At 35.7% G+C, this 25,556-nt stretch overlaps 1 protein-coding gene and 1 pseudogene across 1 annotated transcript in view; both read right to left on the bottom strand.

Annotated features, from left to right (window-relative positions):
* The window catches only part of LOC109674272 (thyroid receptor-interacting protein 11-like), a 939,645-nt gene that overhangs the window by 819,037 nt on the left and 95,052 nt on the right, over positions 1 to 25,556 (bottom strand).
* LOC141414009 (glia maturation factor beta pseudogene) lies at positions 20,056 to 20,360 on the bottom strand (annotated as a pseudogene).

Here is a 25,556-nt window from a genome sequence, read left to right as displayed (position 1 = left end):
TGTGACAAAACATACCTGAAGGCATATGCTAATGAGAAGGAAATGATTTATTTTGCTCACAGTTTGTGGTTTCTGGTCACTTGGTTTGGCTGCTTTGGGCTTATAGTGGCACAGTTCATCAAGGCAGCAGGATCAGTTGGGGGATGTAACTGTCCACCTCATGACATCTCAGAAGCAAAAAGAGAGAGGATAGGCCAATATCTCAATATTGCCTTCAAGGGCATGGTCTCAATGACCTACCATCTTTCCTCTAGGTGCCAAGTTCTAAAGGCTTCACCATCTCCCTACAGTACCACAGGCTAGGCACCAGGCCTTTAACACATGGGCCTTGAGGGGAAATTCCAGATGCAAACTATAGTAACACCTAAATAAACAGAAGAAAATACAGGCATTAAAATTAATTAACATCAACTCACAAAGGGTAGAGATTAATTGCAAATCAAATAATTAGAACTCATATTTGATGAGGAACTTAAACTAGAATATATAAATGTCACAATGCCAAAAATAAAAATAAACAAATTTAAAAACATCAAGGATATAAATAAATTGCTCCACAAAGAGTAAAGTAGGTATAGAAATTAATGGAAAGATGGTAAACATCATTAGTCAATATAAAAATGCAAATAAACCCCATGATGAGATGTCATTTTACCACCACCATGACTGACACAGCTGTGAAGAAACCAGAATTATTACTCAGTACAAATCAGAATATGAAATAGTCTAGCCATTTTGGAAAATAATTTGTGGACTCCTCACAATGTCAAACATAGTATTCCTGTAGACTTGACAATGCCATTCTGAGAAATGAAAACATTTGCCCATATAAAACATTGCAAAAAAATGTTGATAGCATCAATATTCATGATGGTCAGGAAGTGGACATAACCCAGACATCAATCACCAGACAAGTGGATATAACTACATGGTCTAACTATAAATGGAATATTGTATGATTATAAAAATGAATAAAGCATTCTACAGCAGGGCTGCATCTAATAATACAGATGCTTGCATATATTTTCTGTAAGCAATAGTATATAGTCAACAAAGACCATGTATTATTCCATTTATTTTAAATGTCCAGAATGGATAAATTGATAGCAACTCAGTTTCTTTCTGGTGTGACAAAAACTTTCTAAGATTTTGGTAATGGTCGTCCAACTCCTGTATGACTATATAATAACCATTGAATCAGAATGGGTAAATTATATGGTATGTTTATTATATCTCAATTAATCTGCTGAAAATAAAACAAAAGAAAGGTAATAAAACACAAAAAGCATCTGAAAAGGGTTTGAGACAAGAAATTGTAGAATTTCTATGGCAATGAAAGCTGGAGAGGCTCAGCTCTCAGACAGGTGAGCACACATTCGCACATATTTTTATACTTGCAGTATATGCCAACTATGGTACTGGCAAAGAGGTGGAAATCAGGAATTTTCATCAGTAGAAGTCAATGTTTAGGGACTGAAAAAGCCATTAAGAGCTTTAAATTTAAGGTATGTGACTAAATTATTCCTTCAACAAAATTGACAAATTATGGCTATTTTCAGTATAATAGGTTAAAAATCTGAGCAAAGGCTCTCACAATACAAAACTGAAATTTTGAAAAGAGCTATCAATGATTAGTTTAATACAAAGTGGGAAAATGACTTCAATGTGAAAATTTAGGCCTTCTAATGAGTAATATTATGAGCTCATAAACTTCTAGGAGAAAAATAAAATGGAAGCAAACTGAGCCTTAAAGGGCTGAAAAATTTCCTCGACCAGGCCAGACGAGGATAACAGTGATCAGTCCACATGCTGTTGACTTACTGGAGGGAAGATAAAACATTTTTGTAGGCAAGCAACATTATCCAAAAGATTCTGTATTTTGTGTAAGCAATATTCAGGATTCATTAGATAGTTACAAGGCTCACCAGAAATAGAACTGCATTGAATAAAGTAAGAAAAAAACAACTAAACAGAAGCATAACCATGAACAAAGAATGGGTTTAATTTGACAGGGGCTTTAAAATTACTTCTAAAATTGTTAAAGAATGACATGCATAAAGTTAAAAGTTTTTAGATAGATTTTGAAGGCTATTAGTACCTACATCTTCCCACAAAGACAAAATACATACATTGTTCATTTTTTTTTCCTTTAAGAAGACCTAACAACTCTGGTTTATATTCAAACTAAGGTAAGATGATTCTAAAGTTGGAGAGGAAGCAGGCCTGCTGGAGACCAGATTTAACCTTGGCACAGTACTTATTAGAAAGTATCTTCACATTAAAAATACCAAGATTCTAGGCACGACATGGGGTGATTTTTTAAAATAATTTTGTCTACTGCAACAAACTATCTTACACTAGGTGACTTAGAAACAACAGAAATTCAGTTCAGGGCAAGTGTGAATGAGAGTTCTAGTGATTCTTAGTTGTAGACAAGTTCTCACTTGTCATCAGAGACAAAATTAGGGCTAACTAGCTCTCTGGCCTCTTTTTAATAAGGACCCTGTGATGGTTAATTTTATGTGCTGATTTGACTGGGTTAAGCGGTGCCCAGATAGCTACTACAACATTATTTCCAGATGTATCTGCCAGGATGTTTCCAGAGAGTCAGCAGACAGAGTGAACTCATTCTCACCAATGCAATATTGAGTGTTCAAATATAAGAACGAAGTGGACAAAGGGCATCTTCTTTCTTCTTGAATGGAGCTATCTTCCTCTACCCTAAGGCATTGGAGCTCCTGGCTCTTGGTACTACTATTGACACCCCCATAGCACTGACTAATATAGGCACAGATCTCCTCCTTGTGAATTATACTTTTTCAAATGGCCCACACTCCATATTACCTATGTTCTACCAATACAAGATTCTCCAGGCTTGTCTTGTGTTTCCCCTCACCCAACCCTAGAATTAGCCATTTCTTCAAGTAGCCATGATCCTTTTATTGGTAAATATTATTTAAAAACAAATATTAGGACATAAGGGAGGGGTTTTGTTTTTAGTAAGTCTCATTGGAAGACAGAGCTAGGAACCAGATGAATAAGCACATTACATAAACCTATTTAAAATACTCAGCATAGACTTGAAACAACTCAATTATATACACGAAATATATTTGGATTAACTGTAAGAAGTGTGTGTGTTGTGAGTATGTATGTGTGTGTGAGAGAGAGAGACAGAGAGAAAATGATTATTTTTTCTGAAAAATCTTCACTCAGTTACTCATTATGTATCAGAATTTTCCTTTAACTTAAAGAACTGCTATTTGTATTTGTTGCAGTGCAGTTTGATTCTAAATAAATTTTTTTGATATTTGTCTTTCTATAGTATTTCTATTTATGTCTATGTCTGAAGAATATTTCCACCAGTTCTAGAATTCTATGTTAAGAATTGTTATTTGTTCTCACTATGTTAAATATTTTTTCACACTGACTCCTCTGTGTTTTGGTTTTGTTTGTTTACTTGAATGCATATTTGCTTTATCTGTATTTTTAATAAATGTCAGTCATCATTTTTTTTGTTTAATTGTATCTGGTTACTCTTGATATCTTTCTTTTCTCTTGGTTGATTTTTGGAAGATTGTCAGGTTTCTGTTTAGCTAGGCACATATGTATGTTCACTGGTATGTGTCGTCATTCTTGATCTGATGAGCCTTTTGTATCTATGGGTTTATGTTTTGAATTTGAGGAAATCTGTAGACATTGTCCATTCAAAGTTTTTTTTTCTCTTCCATTAACCCTCTTGTCTTTCCTGGCACTATAATTTCATTGTAACAGAAGAGTTTTAATTATGTCAAGATCATTATTTTGTGTTGGTGGCATGTTTTTGTTTGCTTGTTGTTAGGAATCAGGGTCTCCCTATGTAGCCCAGGCTGTCCTGGAGCTTGTGTGTGACACAGGCTGACCTCAAATCCATAAACCTGTCTCCACTTCCCAAGTGCTGGGCTTATAGGTAGATGCTACCATGCCCAACTTCTTGAACTCTCAAATTTACTTGCTGCTTCTCGTTACCCTTTGTATTCCGCCCCCATCTTTGTGATAATGGAGATTGAACCCAGTGCCAGGCAAGTGCTCTAGTGCTCTATTTCTACCTGAGCCAATGCCCCAAACTATTTTGTTTGTATTTTGTTTTTGAGATAGGGTCTTGCTTACTTTGCCAGCCTTAGCTTAGAACTCACAGTTCTCCTGCCCTCACCTTTCAAGTTGCTGGGATTATTGGCCTGCACAAGCATACCTGGCTCAAAGTTTCTTTGTGTGGTTTGTTGGGATTGATTGACTTTCAAACTTACTGACTTTTATCCCCTGTTTTGTCCAGTATTCTCATAAGTCTATTGAAATATTCTTCATCTCCAATCAAGTATTATTCATTTGTGGCATTTCAATTTGGCTTATTTTATAGTTTTTATCTCAATGTTATATTTCTTTACTTTCACAGAGTTGTTTACTTTGGCACTGAGCCATTAAATACATTTATACTAGATTTAAAATGTATACATATATATGTCTGTATATCCACCTGATAAATCCAAACTACATTGCACCTCTGTATCAGACTTTGCTGACTCTTTTCTTTCTTGATATTATTCCACATATTAATAACATTTGTTAAATATTTCATAACATTTGTTGTGAGTGTAATGTTTTGTAGTGTGCATGTATCCAAATATCATGCTGTACCTGGTACATGTGTGTAATCATTATCCATCAGTTAAAAAATAAAATCAATATAAACCAGCACAAGATGGAAACTGAAGTAAGTGATGTTAACATCTTACTCTTAATAATATTATTCTTCCTCAGGAAAGGTCATACTTCTCTTCTGTCAACCTTTAGCATAATTAGGTGACTGGAGTTGGGTTGGGTTTTTGGCTGACAGCAGCAGAATCTTCCCTCTGTAGTTCTTAGAATGTGGATTGCAGATATCCTGCCTGACCCTCAGGCTGCAGGAGGCCCCTGCATGGTACCTCAGAAACACCTGCTGAGCCTTTGATGCTCCAGTGCAACCTGCCAGGGCCGGGTGATCAAATACCTGTGTGCTTGTCCCCTTTGCTCCTTGAGCATTTAGCCTTGGGACACCACACAGAGACGTTAATCCTCGGTAGGTAGAGTTTCAGCTTCTCTGGTCATGTTTCATTCACTGGTGGCTTAAAATGTTGGTGGATTTCTCTCAGGCACCTATCTAATGTAATATTTGAACAGATGCACAATTTCCTACTGGGTCTCCCTTGGTGTGTCTTCCTCATGCTCTCACAGGTGGGAGACACTGCTGACCTTTCTGTCTTAGGGTAATGTAGATGTTCCTGTCCTGCTTCCCCCTCAGACTTCAATACTTGTGCTTGAGGTCTCTTTTAGTCCCTCTATGCCATGAGCTCTGTGTGGAAGGGTGTGTAAAGCTTCAAAATTGTAAGCAGATTCCTGATGCTTCTCGACCTGCTAGGGATTTTAAACTGCATCCCTACCACCATCAGGTAGCAGGAATTTGACAGATTTCATCAGTAGTCTTATGTGTATAATGGGCTCTTCCCATTACCTCCTGTTGTTTATTCTTTAACTTCTATTTTATCTTTGAGTTCTGAGATTCTGTCTTCTGCTTTTTCTAGTCTGCTGGAGTGCACTTCCAGTGTGTTTTGTGTTTCTGTTTCGTTCTTTTTTCTGAGGTTTTCCATATCAGGAGTCTCTTCCTCTTTAATATTTTCTGTTTTCATCATTAATTCATTTATCTCTCTATAGAGTTCCCTGTTTCACTTTGGTGCTTATTTAGGGCAACTATGAGTTCATTTATTTATTTCTGTATCTTCTTGTATTCTTTATTTTTGGGATCTTGAAATTTCTTTAGTGCATCTTGTACATTTTGGTTGACCATGTCTAGTACCTTCTCCCTGAAATTCTCAGTGATTACTTGCAGGATTTCTTCTTTGGAAATGTTTTTGAGGGCATTTCTGGGTTCCTTGGTGTTGTTTATCTTTGTTTTGTTGGGGTCAGGAGCTGGGTATCCATTTTATTCATTTTCCTCTGAATCCTGTATTAAATTAATTTTTTTGAGGAACATGGTTTCCATCCCTTTTTGTTCTTCCCATTGCTCCACTTGGTACTGTGCAACTATGTTCTTGATAGGTTAGTTGGTGGTTTTAGTCACCTGTTTTCTTTCCCCTAATTTAATTTTTGTTTTGTGCCTGTCTTGGTTCTTAGTTAGGTTGGTGTGCTATTTCTGTCCCTGGTCTGGGTGTAATTTAGTAATAACTAATTCACAGGTTCAATACCCAACCAGTAGTTTATATGCTATATAGAAGGTCCCTTGGTGGTAATTATCTGTAAGTAGTGTGAGTTGGGAGGGTTAATGTTTGTTTGGCTAGCTATAGCAATTTGGGGAGTTGGATAGGGTGGCACTAAAAGGGGATTTGGGAAGAGGGGTGGGTGAGGGTGGGAAGCAGTGAAGGCCTGCTGGTTTTTGTGGTCCTTGTGTGTTTACATTTATTTCTGTTGTTGTAGTGGAGGGTGCTTGTGCCAGGGATTGCAAGGGTTTGGGGTTGTGTAATGTTGGTATAGTAGGTTGGTCAGTGGGTAATGAGTGTGTAGGATGAAAAGGTAGTCTGGTGACAGGCTGGGAGAGAATGAGAGTGAAAGCAAGGGGAGAGAGTGAGTGAGAAGGGGTAGAATTAGTTGTGGGAAGGAAAGCAATGGATTTTAGCACAGGAGAAGAAGGGAGAGTGAAGGGGATGAGAATGGGGATGAGAAGATGATGATGGTAAAGTTGATAGTATAGAAAAAAGAGACAATAGGAATAGAAATAAAAATAGAGTACCCACAATAACAAAATGAACAAACAAAAAACAAAAAACCTGGCAAAACAAGCAAAAACAAAAACAAAAAACACCAGGTGCGGGAACAATAGAATTTCAGTTTTAGTTTAAGTTCTGGAGTTATTCCTCCAGCATCCAGTCCTCTTATTGTCATATAAGCAGAAGCTCTGACATAGTCTCACCAGGTGATTCTCTTGTGACTAGTGTTTTGTTTTTCTGTATACCAGTTAAATAGAGATTGTGAGGCTAGGTAGCTTTGCAAGATCATGCAGGGTGGTCAGAGCTATTGATTTCCCCAGCTGATAGCTGTTACCTTTTGGCTGCAGCTGTTTCTCAGCTCCTCCCCCAGCAGGGTGAGGCAGTTCAGTTTTGAATGTGGTTATTCATGGTTGCTATCCAAATTGTGCCTACAGTTAACAATATTGAACTGTGTACTTATAATTTCAAGTTTAAATGTTCTTATCATAGTTTTATTTACTTTTTATTATTGTTGTAGGGGAGTATATTGTGATACTTCCAAAAATTCTTACATTATATCATAGTTGAATTTACTCCCTGCACCATTTAGTTTATCCTCCTTCCCCCATTCCTGGAATAGTTTCAACAGTTCTCATTTTTCCATTTACACACTTGTGTATATGATATTTCCACCCTATTAACCCTCCTACACCCTTTCCTTATCTCACTCCCACTGGTACCAAACCCCAGACAGGACCTGTTCCACCCTCCTGTTCTTTGATTATGTAAAAAAAAATGACTTTTCATTTGTTTGAGATAGCTGTACAGGGTGTTTCTTTGTGACTTTTACATGTATATGTGTTTTGTAACCTGAATTGGTTCATCTTTCTACTTTAGTCCCCTTTTTATGGCGGTTTCAACAGGTTTAAAAATTCTATGTACATTCTTGTGTAGGAAGTATAGCAACCATACTCACTTTCTTCTTTTACTCTTTCTCTCTCTCTCTCTCTCTCTCTCTCTCTCTCTCTCTCTCTCTGTTTCTCTCTCTCTTTCTCTCTCATTTATGACTTTCCATTAGAGTGACCTGTTTTTCTAATATTGCTTATATTTTTATTAGATCTATAATTCCACATATGAGAGAGAACATGCAACCTTGGCTTTCTGAATCAGGCTAACTTCACACAAAATGAGCTTCTCCATCCCTTTACATGCAAATGACAAAATTTCATTCTTATTTGTGGTTGAATAAAATTCCATTCTATATAAATACCACATTTTCTTCATTCATCAGCGGTATGGCATCTTGGCTATTTCCATAGCTTAGTTACTGTGAATAATGTTGCAATAAACAAAGGTGTGTAGGTGTCTTTATTGTGACTTGATTTATATTCCTCTAGATATATCCATAGGAGTGATTTTGGTAAAATTAGGAAGAAGACAAGGGTGTCAACTCTTTCCCCTGCTATTCAACATAGTTTTGGAATTCCTAACCAGAGCAATAAGACAGGAAGAAGAAACAAAAGAAATGCAAATAAAAAAGGAAGAAGTCAAATGATCCTTATTTGCAGGTGATATAATCTTATACCTAAAAGACCAAAGAAATGACACCATAAAATTCCTAGACATCATAAACACATTTAGCAATGTAACAGGATACAAAAATCAATTTAAAAAATCAGTAGCCTTTCTATATACCAAGAATGAACAAACTGAGAAAGAATATAGAAAAACAATTCCATTTACAATAGCCTCAAAAAATATAAAATACTTAGGAATAAACTTAGTAAAGAAAACAAATGATCTCTACAATGAAAACTACAAACCATAGAAGAAAAAAATTGAATAAGACTACAGAAGATGGAAAGATCTCCCATGCTCATCAATTGGTAGAACCAACATTGTAAAAATGGCTAAACTACCAAAAGCAATCTACATGTTCATTGAAATCTCCATCAAGATTCCAATGACATTCACCACAGAGATTAAAATATCAGTCCTAAAGTTCATTTAGAGCACAAAAGAACAGAAATAGCCAAAGCAATACTGTGAAAAAGAGGAATGCTGGAGGTATCACAATACCTAACTTCAAACTATACTATAGAGCCATAGCAATAAAAAACAGCATGGTACTGGCACAAAAACAGACATGAAGACCAATGGAACAGAATAGAAGACCCAGATTTGAATCCATGAAACTATGCCCCTGATTTTTGACAATGGTGCCAAAAACATAGGATGGAAAAAAGATAGCCTCTTCACCAAAAGTGGCTGGGAAAACTGGATATCTAATTGCATAAAAATGAAAATAGATCCATGTCTTTCACCTTGTGTAAGTATAAACTCAAAGTGGATTAAGGACCTTAAGATAAGACCTGAGGGGGGATTCCAAGATGGCTACTAGAGGGAGGAAGCAGAAAGCGAGCCTCCTATAATGAAATCTTGGAGAGACGCTGGAGACACACTTTGCAGGCATAATCATTGAGAAGAGGCATAACTTTGACCCCTCCAACCTCCAGCTGGCGCAGAGAATCTCCACTTCACGTTAAATGGAGAAACCAGGAGGGCCCCCGGGCCACCAGTTGCCCGTGCCCAGATGGCTTGGAAAGATGTGAACCAGGTGAGCTTCGCAGTACTGTGGTACTCCCACAGACAAGCCTGGGCCAGAGCAGCACAGCCCCTGGACAGACAGACCTCCACCTGGGGAAAAAAGAGAAACTGACTAATAAGCAATAAGAGCAATAAAGACATGCGGGAAAGAGGGTGGGGCTCACAGAGCTCTGAAGATTGGGGGAAGGGAATCCTTCCCGGGACTGTAAATAAACAAGCTGGGCAGGCTGGAGAGGCTCCGGCGGGAGCAGGGACATGCACCCAGCAACCAGGAGCAGGAAAGCTTGTGAGAGTGGCCGAGGGAGGAAAACTCCACAGGAGAGGAGGGAAGACCCACTTCCCACATGAGCTGTAAACAAACATGTCGGCTGGCAGGAGCAGCAGCACTGCCCAGTAACACAGGAGCAGGAAAGCCTCTGAAGTGGAGGTGGGAGGAAAACTGCACAGGAGAGGGGGGAGACCCATTTCCCACATGAACTGTAAATAAACACGCATGCCTGACAATGCGGGTGCAGTGTCACCTTTCTCAGTGTGTTTGGAAAGGGGAAAGTTTGTAGCAGAGGCTCCTGCACAGGAGAACTCTGAGCAAACTGAGACTGCGGGGCCAGGTGAGTGATAAGCTAACCCCAGAGATCTGCATAAATAATGCTGCCAGCAACAGCAGGCTGACAGATGCGGGCAGGCAAGCCACAGCTGCAGATACCATTCTCAGAACTGTCTCCAGACTCTTTTTTTTTCTTTTTCTCACTACCTTTGATGAGAGAACAAACAAATTACAACTGCATGCTGAAAAACTCACTGAAACTGTATTGCATTTGAACTTGGGACACTTGGTGGGGTTTTGTGTGTGTGTGTGTGTGTGTGTGTGTGTTTGTGTAGTTTTATCCTACTTTATGCATCCCCTTTGATGAGACAACTACAGAACAACATCTGAGGCACCATCTCCAGGATTGGACATCCAAATTATTAAGACTGAAACTTCATTGCATTTGAACTTAGAGGTTTTTTGGTTTTTTGGTTTTTTTTTTTAATTTTCTACTTTCTTTTTATTTTAATTTATTTTTATATATAGATATTTCTTTAATTTACTTACTTTTTATTTTTATTCTTATCTTTATTTTTTTATTTTTGATTTTCAATCCTCTCTCTGTCTCTCTAATGTCTGTTCAGCTTACTGTCGATTAGTACACTAACACTCCCTATTTATACCTTTGAAACTTTCTTGTCTGATACCTTGTTCTGTTTTCTCCTTCTTGTCTGTGTATTTGTTCTTCCCTTTCCTTTAACTTCTTGCTTTCCATCTCAGCTCACCCTTCCATTCTAAATATTACCATTGTTATTATTGCAAGGTAGAAAATACTTAATTGCACACAGTACAGGGACAGTAACACAACCAAAGACAATGATGGGAAGACAGAAAAAAAAGGGAAACCAGTTTCCCCTCAGCAAAAAATTAGTACAGGAACGAGAGGGGAACGAAAAAAACAGGTACTCACATCCAGACTCCAACAAAATGAAGATAAACTATGCCAAAGGACCCAATGAAGCAAAAGGAATAATTTAAAAGAAGACATACTACAAGGACTCAATGAGAATTTTATATAGATGATACTGGATAGGGTCAAACTTCTGTACAGGAGACACTCAAGAAATTCCAGCACAACAAAAATAAAGAATTTGAAAAAGTAAAAGAAGAAATAAAGGAAACCATAAAAGCAATGTATAAACAACAAAGTGAAACAGAGAACACGATGAATAAACAGATAAATGAACTCAGAACAAAAATAGACAACATTAAAGAGGAAATCACCCAGGATATGGAAAACCTCAGAAAAAAGGAGGAAACAGAACTGCAAAACAAAATGGAAGGCCAATCCAGCAGAATAGAACAAACAGAAGACAGAATCTCAGAACTTGAAGATGAAATGGTAATTAAAGGAAAAACTGAAGAACTATTAATAAACAACTCAAGACCTGTGAAAAGAAAATGCAAGAACTCACCGACTCCATCAAAAGACCAAACATGAGAATCATGGGCACCAAAGAAGGAGAAGAGGTGCAAGCAAAGGGAATGTGTAATATATTCAACAAAATAATAATGGAAAATTTCCCAAATCTAGAGAAAGATATTCACATATAGATGCAAGAGGCCTCCAGGACACAAAACAGACCAGATGAAAATAGAACGACCCCACGACATGTCATCATTAAAACAACAAGTTCAGAAACTAAGGAAAGAATATTGAAGGCTGTAAGAGAGAAAAAACAAGTAACATACAAAGGTTAACACATCAAAATCACAGCAGACTTCTCAACAGAAACATTAAAAGCAAGAAGAGCGTGGGGTGAGATCTTCCGGGCACTGAATGAAAATAACTTCAACCCCAGGATACTCTACCAAGCAAAGCTATCATTCAAAATAGATGGAGCAATAAAAGTCTTCCATGATAAGCAGAAACTAAAACAATATGTGACCACAACGCCACCACTACAAAAGAATCTGCAAGGGATTCTGCACACAGAAAGTGACACCCAACTTAACCCTGAAAAGACAGGCAGCACCAAACCACAGGAAAAGAAAAAGTAACACAGTAGAGAGTAACTTCAACTTAGGTACACACAATCAAACCTTCAAACAACTAAGACAACTAAATGTCAGGAATCACTACATACCTATCAGTACTAACGCTTAATGTTAACAGACTTAATTCACCCATCAAAAGGCACTGCTTGAAGAAATGGATTAAAAAGGAAGATCGAACAATTTATTGCTTACAGGAGACCCATCTCATGACCAAAATAAGCATAGGCTTAGGATGAAAGGCTGGAAGAAGATTTACCAAGCCAATGGCCCCTGAAAACAGGCAGGAGTAGCAATACATATCTCTGACAAAATAGACTTCAAACCTACATTGATCAAACAAGATGAAGGACATTCCATACTAATAAAAGGGGAAATAGACCAAAAGGAAATGATAATCATCAACCTGTATACACCCAATGTCAACGCACCAATTTCATCAAACATACCCTGAAAAACCTAAAAGCATATATAAACACCAACACAGTGGTTGTGGGAGACTTTAACACCCCATTCATCAATAGATAGGTCATCCAAACAAAAAAATCAATAAAGAAATCCAAGATCTAAAATATGCAATAGATCAAATGGACCTAGTTGATGTCTACAGAACATTTCATCCAACCTCTACACAATATACATTCTTCTCAGCAGCCCATGGAACCTTCTCCAAAATAGATCATATCCTAGGGCACAAAGCAAGTCTCAGCAAATATAAGAAAATAGAAATTATACCGTGCATACTATCTGATCACAATGCAGTAAAAGTAGAACTCAACAACAAAAGTGAAGACATAAAACATGCAAACAGCTGGAAACTAAATAACTCATTACTTAATGAAGAATGGATCATTGATGAAATAAAACAGGAAATTAAAAAGTTCCTGGAAGTAAATGAAAATGAAAACACAACCTACCAGAACCTATGGGACATAGCTAAGGCAGTCCTGAGAGGAAAGTTTATAGCCATGAGTGCATATATTAAAAAGACTGAAAGATCCCAAATCAATGACCTAATGATACATCTCAAACTCCTAGAAAAACAAGAACAAGCAAATCCCAAAACAAATAGAAGGAGAGAAATAATAAAAATAAGAGCTGAAATCAATGAAATAGAAACCAAAAAAAAAATACAAAGAATTAATGAAACAAAAAGTTGGTTCTTTGAAAAAATAAACAATATCGATAGACCCCTGGCAAACATGACTAAAATGAGGAGAGAAAAAACACAAATTACTAGAATCAGGAATGCAAAAGGGAAGATAACAACAAACACCATGGAAGTCCAAAAAAATCATCAGAGACTACTTCGAGAACATATATTCAAATAAATTTGAAAATCTTAAAGAAATGGACAGATTTCTAGATACATATGATCATCCAAAAATGAACCAAGAGGAAATTAATCACTTGAATAGACCCATAACATAAAATGGAATTGAAGCAGCAATCAAGAGTTTCCCCAAAAGAAAAGTCCAGGACCTGATGGAGTCTCTGCTGAATTCTACCAGACTTTTAAAGAAGAACTGATACCAACCCTCCTTAAACTGATCCATGAAATAGAAAGGGAAGGAAAACTGCCAAACACATTTTATGAAGCCAGTATTACACTTATCCTAAAACCAGGCAAAGACACCTCCAAAAAGGAGAACTATATTCTAATCTCCTTAATGAATATTGATGCAAAAATCCTCAACAAAATAATAGCAAACCAAATTCAACAACACATCAAAAAGATTATTCACCATGACCAAGTAGGCTTCATCCCAGGGATGCAGGGGTAGTTCAACATATGAAAATCAATAAACGTAATAAACCACATTAAAAGAAGCAAAGACAAAAACCACTTGATCATCTCAATAGATACAGAAAAAGCCTTTGATAAGATCCAACATCATTTCATGATAAAAGCTCTAAGAAAACTAGGAATAGAAGGAAAGTTCCTCAACATTATAAAAGCTATATATGACAAACCTACAGCCAGCATTATACTTAACGGAGAAAAACTGAAACCATTCCCTCTAAAATCAGGAACCAGGCAAGGATGCCCACTATCTCCACTCCTACTCAACAGAGTACTGGAATTCTTAGCCAGAGCAATTAGGCAAGAAGAAGGAATAAAAGGAATACAAATAGGTAAAGAAACTGTCAAAATATCTCTATTTGCAGATGACATGATCCTATACCTTTAAGACCCAAAAAACTCTACTCAGAAGCTTCTAGACATCATCAATAGCTATAGCAAGGTAGCAGGATATAAAATCAACATAGAAAAATCATTAGCATTTCTATACACTAACATTGAGCAAACTGAAAATGAATGTATGAAAACAATTCCATTTACAATAGCTTCAAAAAAAAATCAAATACCTAGGTGTAAACCTAACAAAAGATGTGAAAGACCTCTACAAAGAAAACTATACACTTCTGAAGAAAGAGATTGAGGAAGACTATAGAAAGTGGAGAGATCTCCCATGCTCATGGATTGGTAGAATCAACATAGTAAAAATGTCGATACTCCCTAAAGTAATCTACATGTTTAATGCAATTCCCATCAAAATTCCAATGACATTCATTAAAGAGATCGAAAAAACTATGGTGAAATTTATATGGAAACACAAGAGGCCACAAATAGCCAAGGCAATACTCAGTCAAAAGAACAATGCAGGAGGTATCACTATACCTGACTTCAAGCTATATTACAAAGCAATAATGATAAAAACAGCATGGTACTGGCACAAAAACAGACATGAAGACCAGTGGAACAGAATAGAGGACCCAGATATGAAGCCACACAACTATAAGCAACTTATCTTTGACAAGGGAGCTAAAAATATACGATGGAGAAATAGCAGTCTCTTCAACAAAACCTGCTGGGAAAACTGGTTAGCAGTTGGCAAAAAACTGAAACTAGATCCATGTATATCACCCTATACCAAGATTAACTCAAAATGGATCAAGGATCTTAATATCAGACCACAAACTCTAAAGTTGATACAGGAAAGAGTAGGAAATACTCTAGAGTTAATAGGTATAGGTAAAAACTTTGTCAACGAAACCCCAGCAGCACGGCAACTAAGAGATAGCATAGATAAATGGGACCTTATAAAGCTAAAAAGCTTCTGTTCATCAAAAGAAATGGTCTCTAAACTGAAGAGAACACCCACAGAGTGGGAGAAAATATTTGCCAGCTATACATCAGACAAAGGACTGATAACCAGAATATATAGGGAACTTAAAAAACTAAATTCTCCCCAAACTAATGAACCAATAAAGAAATGGGCAAGTGAACTAAACAGAACTGTCTCAAAAGAAGAAATTCAAATGGCCAAAAAACACAACAACAATAGGTGTTGGCGAGGATGCGGGGAAAAAGGAACCCTCTTAAACTGTTGGTGGGGATGTAGACTAGTACAACCACTCTGGAAAAAAATTTGGAGGCTACTTAAAAAGCTAGACATGGATCTACCATTTGATCCAGCAATACCACTCTTGGGGATATACCCAAAAGAATGTGACACAGGTTACTCCAGAGGCACCTGCACACCCATGTTTATTGCAGCATTATTCACATTAGCCAAGTTATGGAAACAACCAAGATGCCCCACCACCGACAAATGGATTAAGAAAATATGGTATCCTGAAGAAAGGATTAAGAAAATGTGGTATGTATACACAATGGAATTTTATGCAGCCATGAGGAAGAACGAAATGTTATCATTCACTGATAAATGGATGGAATTGGAAAAAATCATTCTGAATGAGGTTAGCCTGGCCCAAAAGACCAAAAATTGTATGTTCTCCCTCATATGTGGACATTAGATCAAGGGCAAACACAACAAGGGGATTGGACTTTGAGCACATGATAAAAGCTTTAGCACACAAGGGAGGGGTGAGGATTGGTAAGACACCTAAAAAATTAGCTAGCATTTGTTGCCCTTAATGCAGAGAAACTAAAGCAGATACCTTAAAAGCAACTGAAGCCAATAGGAAAAGGGGACCAGGAACTAGAGAAAAGGTGAGATCAAAAAGAATTAACCTAGAAGGTAACACACATGCACAGGAAGTTAATGTGAGTCAACTCCCTGTATAGCTATCCTTATCTCAACCAGCAAAAACCCTTGTTCCTTCCCATTATTGCTTATACTCTCTCTACAACAAAATTAGAAATAAGGGCAAAATAGTTTCTGCTGGGTATTGAGGGGGTAGAGGGAGAGGGAGGGGGCAAAGTGGGTCGTAAGGGAGGGGTTTGGGGTGGGGGGAGAAATGACCCAAGCCTTGTATGCACTTATGAATAATAATAATAAAAAAAGATAAGACTTGAAACTTTGAAGCTAGTGCAGGAAAGAGCAGTGAATACACCTAAAGCAATAGGCATAGGCAATGACTTCCTAAATAGAACTCAAATGGCTCAAAAACTAAGAGAAAGGATCCACAAATTGAACTTCGTGTAATTAAAAAGCTTCTATACAACAAAAAAAAGGGTCACTAAATTGAAGAGGCTGACCAGAGAATGGGCGACATTTTTGAATTTTTCCAGTCATACATCTGACAAGGAATTAATAACCAGAATATACAGGGACTTCAAAAACTAAAATCACAAAAAATCAATGAGCCAATGAAGAAACAGGCAAATGGACTGAACAAAGCTTTTCCAAGGGAAGAAGTCCAAATGGCCAAAAAAAAAAAAAAAAAAGAAAAAGAAAAAAAAAACACATGAAGAAATGCTCACCATTCCTGCCCATCAAGGAAATGCCAATCAAAACCAGATTCAGATTCCACCTCACTCCTGTTTGAATGGCTATTGAGTACACAACACTAAATTTTCATGAAGATGAGGAGGAACCCTCATAGACTGTTGGTGGGAATGTAAACTAGTACAATTCTGGGAACAATATGGAGGCTCATCAGAAAACTAACATAGAATCATAGTTTTTTAAGGAGAGGTCTTTATCTTCTCTTCTGTCCATTTCAGGTAGTGTCAGACTTAGAAACCATAAAAACTGTATGTGTTAATCATCTTTCTATAAGTGGAGCAAATGTGTAAGATAACAAATTTACAAAGAGGAAATATGTATTTGGCTCATAGTTTTAGAAGTTCAAGTCTATGACCAATTGGCCCCATTGATTTTGGGCCTATAGCACAATGTTGTGGGGATCATTTGGAAGAGTGAAATTGCTCAACTCATGGCCAGGGTTTGAGAGTGAGAGTGTGCCCCTATGGTCTAAAGACTCCATCAGCTGCCAAAAACTTCATTAGCTAGAGACCAAGTGTTTAACACATAGACTTCCAGGGGGACACTTATTCAAACCATATTACTACATATTTGAAAAAATGACTAGTAGGGCCAAGTACTAAGATTACACACCTGTAATCCTAGCTATTTGGGAGATGGAGAGGAGAACATGATTCCAGATAAGCACAGAGAAATGGTTAGTAAGAGCCTATCTCATAAACAAGCCAGGCCTGATGGCATGTGTCTGATGATTCCAGGTATGCAGGAGGCAAAGGTAGGATGATTTTGGTCCAAGGCCAACCCTGTGCAAAAGCAAGGCATTATATAAAAAATATCTAAAGAAATATGGACAGGGGACATGGTTCAAGTGGTAGAGTGCCTGCCTAACAAGTGCAAGGCTCTGAGTTCAAACCCAGTACATCAAAACATTATAATACCATTATCCAGATAGTGATTTATTAATAAACAGCAAAAGATTTCTTTTTAATGAATAATGCCGATCCCATATGGAGAATTATGAAATTGCCTTAGAAAATTGAAAACATCCATTGGTAGAGTTGTAATTTATGATTTTAGTAGGAAAATAAAGACAATTCTATATTTCATTTATATCTAAGCTGCAAGTTTCAAAAATCTTACTCTTTGGCTTTTTTTGAAATCACTTTATGTAAAATTTAATCTTAAAATATTTGTTTCACATTTACATGTTTACTACGTGACATTGTAGATTGAAAGCAAGGGCCTTCCACATGCTGAGCAATACTGTGCTAAGGAGTTACACTTCAAACCCCTGTCTCATATTTGTTAACTGAACCCTCCTTTAGCAAACTAAGTTGCAACATCCCTTTATGATAAACAAGGCATCAACTGAGATTCAGTCAATCTCAGTGATGTTTTGCACATGCATTCATCTATGAGACAGTCATTTTGGTTTAAGATATAGAATACTGTCATCTCCAAATGATATACTTCATGCCCCTTCCCAGTAAATATCAATAACTTAAATACATTCCTTTTATCCTATCAGTAGGCATTAATTTTGTTTGTTCTCGAGCTTCAAATGAATAAAATTATACAAGATATGCAATTTAAGTCTTTGTGTTGTTCCCATGTTGTTATATGTAGCAGAATTTTTAACATTTTCATATCAATGTAGTGTTTTTGAAAATGAAGACAATGGAATTTTACTTCTCCTTTCTACCGTTGATGAGGTTTTTATTTTGATGAGGTTTTTAAAACTGATTTTTATTATTGATCTCATGGTATAATAGTTGTTGACCCTAGATCCAGGCTGTGTCATAGGGTAGCAGCTTATTTAGCTGAACCACTGGATTTTTTCAAGTTCATTGTGCCCATTTCTGATTACTCCAAAAATGTAAGAAATACCAGTTGTAATACTTCCCGATCGACAAATGTCAGTCTTCTTAATAGCTATGCTAGCATTTCTGCAGTGTTTTATCATGGTTTTAATTATTAATTTCTTAAGAGCTGGTGCTATTGAACACCTTTTTTTACTTTTACTCATTGCATTTCTCCATGTATGCAGGGTCTTCAGTACCTTTCTTACCATTTCATGGAGTTCTGTGAATATTGAGGAAATAGATCATATTGAAATGTACAGTTTTATTGTGTGGCTTACATGTTCCTTTCTAATTTCTAACTTTTAATGAATAGACTGTGACATTTAGTAGAGTCAAATCAATCACTTATTGTCTGGTACTTTTTCATAATATTGAAGGCTATGAAATAATCTGCTGTATTAATTTTATGGTAATATCTCATTTTTCTAGTACCATTAACATAAGGCCATCTTTCTACTTAATTAGATCAAAGATCAGGTGACTGCATGTTTTTGTGAGTATTTGGGACTCTGTATTCTGATTAGTAGTTTTTTCTTTTCTTGCACTAGTACATTTTTGGTAATGCCAAATTTTATTCAGCCACAAAGAAGAATGAAATTTTGTCATTTGCAGGTAAATGGATGGAGCTGGAGAACATCATCTTAAACGAAGTTCAGAAGGCCAAAAGCTGCATGTTCTCTCTCCTATGTGAAATATAGAACTAATACAAATACAGCAATTGTATGAAAAACATGTCAAACTAAGAGGAGGCTACATACAAGAAGGGGAAGGTAAAAGAAGTTAAAAAGGTAAATATGGTTAATATACTGTCTATCCAAGAATAAATGTGGAATTTTTAAACCTGTTGAAATCACCATAAGGAGAGGACTTAGGTGGAAAATAGAGAAATAGAGGAGATGAACCAATTCAGGCTATAATATGTATACATGGAAATGTCACAAGGAAACTACCTGTGTAGTTATCTTTAACGACAAAAATGTCATTTTGCTTTTCTTTTACAAAATCAGGGAAAAGGAGGGTGGAACAGGTCCTGAATGGGGGGTTGGTACCAGTCAGAGGGGAAGGAAGTAGAGAAAGGGTCTAGGAGGGTGAATATGGTGCAAATACTATGCACACGTGTATGAAAATGTAAAAATCATATCAGTTGAAACTATTCCAGGAATGGGAGAAAAGAGGGATAAAGGAGAGTTGTAGGGGGTGTGAATTCAAGTATTGTCCATCACAGTGTAATATCCACTTCCCATTCATTTGTCTTGTTAGTAATAAGTTCTGAACAGTAAGTCACAGGAGTACAAAAAGTCCCTGGAGAAGGGAAGCCCATTACACAATTACAAATATAAGGAAACATTTTACAAAGGTTCATTACTATAAGACCATTTCCTTTTTGTCCAAACTTGGCACAAATGAAGAATTTTTTCCTTTACTATAGGAAACAAGGCACAAATAAATATTTATGTCTGGATTCAGTATGGTCAAAAATTTTAAATACTTTAAAGGCACAGAAGTTCACATTATTAGCTAAGGCCAAGTTTCTCACATAACCATTCTTAAGTTAGGTCTCCACCACTTCTTTAAAACACCTGTGTTAGCTCAGCTGTTGGACTTATTCTTACTCCCAGCATACATTATCCATGGTTGAGGTTTACTTTCAGCAGGACTGGAAAAAGCAAAGCACAGAGGATATGAAACTCTTCCATCATCATGCTGGTGTTTATTTCTATACACGGATAAAAAGGTGGTTGCTCAGGTAGTTCATGTGGGAAATGCCCTCATATTCCTTGTCCAGTAACACCTGGCATTTGTCCTTGTCAATTCTCATTAGAAAGACAACATTGTTGGTTTCTTTATGCAAACAGAAATTTCTCAGCTTTTCCACTAAATCTTGTCCAAACTGCCAAGGAATTATTTATGTTCTTTCCAGCATTCAATAGCCCATATATGTATGTATGCATGTATCAAACACCTACATAAAGAAGGGATGTAATAGTTAAAAATCACATAAATGAGCTGATGATTTTGACTTTAATTTCTTCTAGGAGCATTTCTTATTCTAAGTATGGTCTGAGGATTTGGCCTGAGCCAGGCAGAGAACACTTCTCAATGAGGAACTAAGTTAGGCTTGTAGTTGTCATGGTAACAACTTAGGGTTGCTTTTGCCTTAGGCCTTTACTAACTATGGGGTCCTAAAGAAGTTTGGGGAGCTACAGGCAAAATATTCTTTTCCATGTCTATTTAGAAACTCATGTCTCTGTATTTTTAAATGCAATACATTTTATATAGAAAAGTAAAATTTAAGATAAGAAAATGCTAGGCCCAAGAGCCCATGACTATAATTCCAGCTCCTTAGAGGCTGAGGTAGGAGGATCATGATTTCAAGGCCAGGTTGGGTCATGAAAAAAGATAGGAAAATATATTAACATAGAATATATTTGATTTAAGCATTTTCTCCATGCTTAATATTCTTCAATATGCTTTCAACATGTCACAGAGAACAAGTTCCTACTGAACACGAATTGCATTCACTGTCACCCTGTCCTTCCATGACAGTTTTCCTGCCCATATCTTAGCTCTTGTCTATGATATCCCAGGGCCCTTTCTTTGGTCAGCTGTTTGGATGTTGTTTATTTGCTTAGGTGGACTTGTGACAGATTACATTGATTTCATACTTATAAATATTTGATGAAATCTTCCTACCTATATTGAATAAAAAGTATTTACAATAGTTTACAACTTCAATCATGGCAGCATTTGCAGTATCTCATTTTCAGAATGTGAGTGTACCAAGTTACAGTCACATTTCCATTGAATGTTATTGCTGCAAATTGTCTTTTCATGTTTTTGCCCATAGTAATTTTAGGTTTCTACATTATTTTCTTATTGGCTTCTATTGATAGCTTAGTTTGAATATAGAGATGTTAATTTTTTATATTAAATATTACAAATATAAATTATTTTTGTCTTATAAAAGTATTTTTATTTGATATAATGGTTCTTGGGTTTCATGTAATCAAATCTCTCAATTTTTAAATTTTAATTTATTTATTTTTTGGTAGAACTGGGTTTTGAACTTTAGTTTTCATTTTAATATAATACCAACTTGAATAGGAATAATTGTTCAAATAAAGTTTAGAAAGGAGTAAAATATTGTATTAAACTATAACTAGAAATAGTAACATAATAGTTTTGGTTTCTTGTGGTATGTTTGTGTATGAAATATTTTTTATGAAACTGCTATAATGTGTGTAGTATTTTATAACACATTTCCTATTGATAGTAAAATGCAAATTTATTTCACTATGTTAATGGTGATCTTTACAGAAGAAAATTATTCAGAATATCTAACAATAAACAATAAAGTTTTAATGGCAAATGGCATCTCTTCAGATTCCCTTGATCACAACAGATATCTCTACCTCTATATGTATATCTATGTATAGCTATGTCTGTATCTATATCTGTCTCTACGACATCTATATCTATCTATTTCATCTCTCTCCAAAGCACAAATCCTAAGGCTATTTTTGGGCCAATAAAAATATTTGGGACTAAATGACATATATAATGTTTTAAAACAACTAAAAATTTAATAATATGTTGGGGTAATCTTGGAAGCTTTGTATCAAAGTAATATCAGAATAACATTTGCAAATTGCCAAGGATGAGTGTTCAAAATTTGCATAGGCCTAATGACAAAAATTAAAATGATATAGCCTTTTAAATATGATATATCACTTAAATATTTACAAAACATGACAAGGTAGCCCAATCACATAATTTCAATTAAAGTACAAAGCTTCAAATCAATATTCCTTGATATTGAAATATCCACTTAGTTTCCACTTTAATTTCATTTCTTGTGACTTATTATATCTTTCATAGATTGTACCATTCAGCAGAAATACATGGATATGACAATAATTTCACTGTGCCAAGAAACTGCATATTTAAAACTCTGTGAATTTTCCACCTATTCAAGGCTGATTACTAATATACATGCACACAATCAAGGTAAAAGAAGGTTCACCCTTGTGTTAGTTATAGGGAGTATAGGAAGAAGTCTTGGCAGAGCTCTGCTGCCTCTAACCTTTGCTTCCCACTTCATAATCCTGAAGCTTTCTGCAGACAATTGCTATGACTTACTTTAAAATGTTTGTTAAAAAGAATATGTCAAATTAACTGCAATCATAGGTCAGATTTGGGAAGAGTATTTTCCTTTAGCTAACTTTTCCATTTTATTTTCCTTGATGTTCCAAAATATTAATTTTTGTAAGCTATATCATAAATTGCAAGTATATATGCATGTATAAATAAGACACATACTGTAGTCATTAAAGTGTAAGTTGCTTTAAAGTATTACCCATGAAAATTACATTTGTCACTGATGATATGCAAAGTATTTGTGAAGAAAAATCACATACCTCCAGAATTCATTTTTCTGCCTTCTTTGAGGAGCAAAGTGTTATCTTGTATAAGCCAGTACTTAAAGTACAAGAGCTTCCTGCTGCATGTTTCTGGAAACACAGTTCTCCTAGAAGCAAAACCTTTCAAAAACCATCAAGGAATTTGTCTTCTGCACTGTATTTTTCTCAGGATTTTGGCCACTGATAATTATCTACAAAAGCAACATGTTTTAAATAAAAAGCTTAGTTTTAAATGCATGATAAGGAGAATCAAAGAATACTGGAATATTATATTGGCAACCTTACATACACCTATGCTTTCTTTTTCCATGGGCTTACTTAAATAGATATTGAGCTCACAAATTTTAAATATGTTGCTTAAAGAAAAACATAGTCATTGATAAGGTCAGGTATTATTTATCACCAAGACTCTGCAGTCTCTTTGCAGTGTTTCTTAAATTCTTAAATATATCTTCAGTTTTCTGAATGGGTGTCACAGATTATACACAAATACAGACACACACACAAACACACACACACAAACACAGACACATACACTTATTCACTAGCTTTAGAGAAGATTTCCTTTTCCCAAAGTGGCTCATGAAGATGACAAATAACTTGCTTCATTTCTGTATTGATATAGAACCTTGAGTATTTTAGTCATATGCATTTGAATATTATCCAATGTGGTGTGAATCTAAATTTTTGATGCTTCATTAAACTGATAACCTATAATAATCACATTGAAAGACTCATATTTCATGCTTACCTCTCAAAAATGTAAATTTCTCTGCTCCCTTTACTGTGACTTCTGGTGTGGCCTCCAATAAAAATACAAAGTAAAATATACTTTCACAAAGGAATTATATGTGGTTCACTTGAAAGACTTCTCTTTACTTAAAAGGCTCAAATGACTACTTTAGATCCAGTTCTGGATCTTCTATTTATAATTTTAACTAATCAGTCTTATAATTACCTCATTCTGAAATGAAAACGGAAGAAGCTATCTTTCAAACTCAACATATCTAGAATGTACACTTTTTAGCTAATATATTCTATCCTATGTTAAAAATCTTCCTACTAGTATGATAAACACTTCTCAAGACTGCTTTCCCTCATATAGGTTAATTGAAAGGAAAGAAAATTCCATTTTTTATTCCATTCTAAGTGAATTACAAGAAATGAAATACTCAAATGTATAGATATCTCTTGGTTGTAACTCTATTACATGTCACCATGTGCATACTAAAAAAGTACATGTTCTACAATTGTCTACCATCATTGTAAGCTAAAATTTCACACATATAGCTACTTTACATGCTTTAAATATGTTTTTATTTCATTGATATGAGAAGCCTTGTTAATTACTATGATTAATAGATTCTAATTGTGAAACAAATAAAAACTAATTTGTTACAATATTTAGAAAACCCTACTTAATTCTGAATAACTATATTTTAAAAGTTTTGCAAACCCTGTAGAATGTAACTACATGCTTACATGTTTGAAGATACAATTCAAAATTGATGATTACTAATTCTGTGTGGCACCACTGGATCTAAGCATTGATAACTGATCCCAGTTAGATGAAGATTCTCCTCCAACATACCTTTACTCTTCGTGGAGTGCTTCCTTTAAATAAGTATTGATCAGTACACATGAAAGAATGCCGTAGGTTTGGTGGTGGTGGTGGTGGTTGAGGTTGTTTGAGTTTTTATGCTTTTTGATCAAGGCACCAGAACAATGTGTGTAGTAATTTATACCACCTTGCAAAAGGAAAGAAGGAAGGAAGGAAGGGAGGGAGGGAAGAAGGAAGGTAAAAGGAAAGAACTGAATAGATATCAACATGGCATACAGATTCGGTCTTCAATCTCTTCCATTGGTATATGGGAGAGATTGTGAAGAATTGGGACTCTTAAATATAGACACTCGTATTATTTACAAGTAGCATATAACAAAGGTGGCTCAGATGAGTTCATACAGAACTTTAGAATCACGCAAAAACAATTTGTCCAAAATTCCCTAAGATATACCTTGAATCTTGTATTTCAGAAGTATTCTGGGGATGATTATAATATAGAATAATTTCTTTTGAATCTTGTTTTTTTAATGTAACTTTCACTGAAGTGTGGCTTTGACATATCTGCTTCTTAGGTTAGTTAGGAATAACTAAGGTAATAAAAATGTCTGAAAACTACTGACGTCTGCAATTGTTCAAGGGAAAACTTTGTGAGAATTGGAGTGAACCTAGGAACAAAGGAATTGTGATTCATGGTTAACTTGGGCCCTACTTGTAAATTGTTAATCCAGCACAAGGCAGTTATATTAAAAATCAGTGCCATTGATTAGCTGCACATGATTCACACCCTCCTGTCAACAGTTTTGCCTAAGTCTCTGCTGACTACATGGTTATACCAAAAGTCTGAGTCATCCTTGTCACATTGTCATCATATGAAAGTCCATTATCTTTCCAGCATAATTGAAAAATTGCTTTAATTAGTATTCTTAGGTTCAGAATGGGAGTCTTTAGGCTTTGTTTTAATTTCATTTTTCCATACTTTGTAAGAACTTGTTTTTTATCCATGTGATTACTTTAGCTTTCTATTTAATAA

The sequence above is a fragment of the Castor canadensis genome, chromosome 11 (assembly GCF_047511655.1).
Source record: "Castor canadensis chromosome 11, mCasCan1.hap1v2, whole genome shotgun sequence".
Classification (NCBI taxonomy): domain Eukaryota; kingdom Metazoa; phylum Chordata; class Mammalia; order Rodentia; family Castoridae; genus Castor; species Castor canadensis.
The sequence above is the reverse complement of the archived record's forward strand: the minus strand, read 5'-3'. Positions and strand labels throughout refer to the sequence as shown.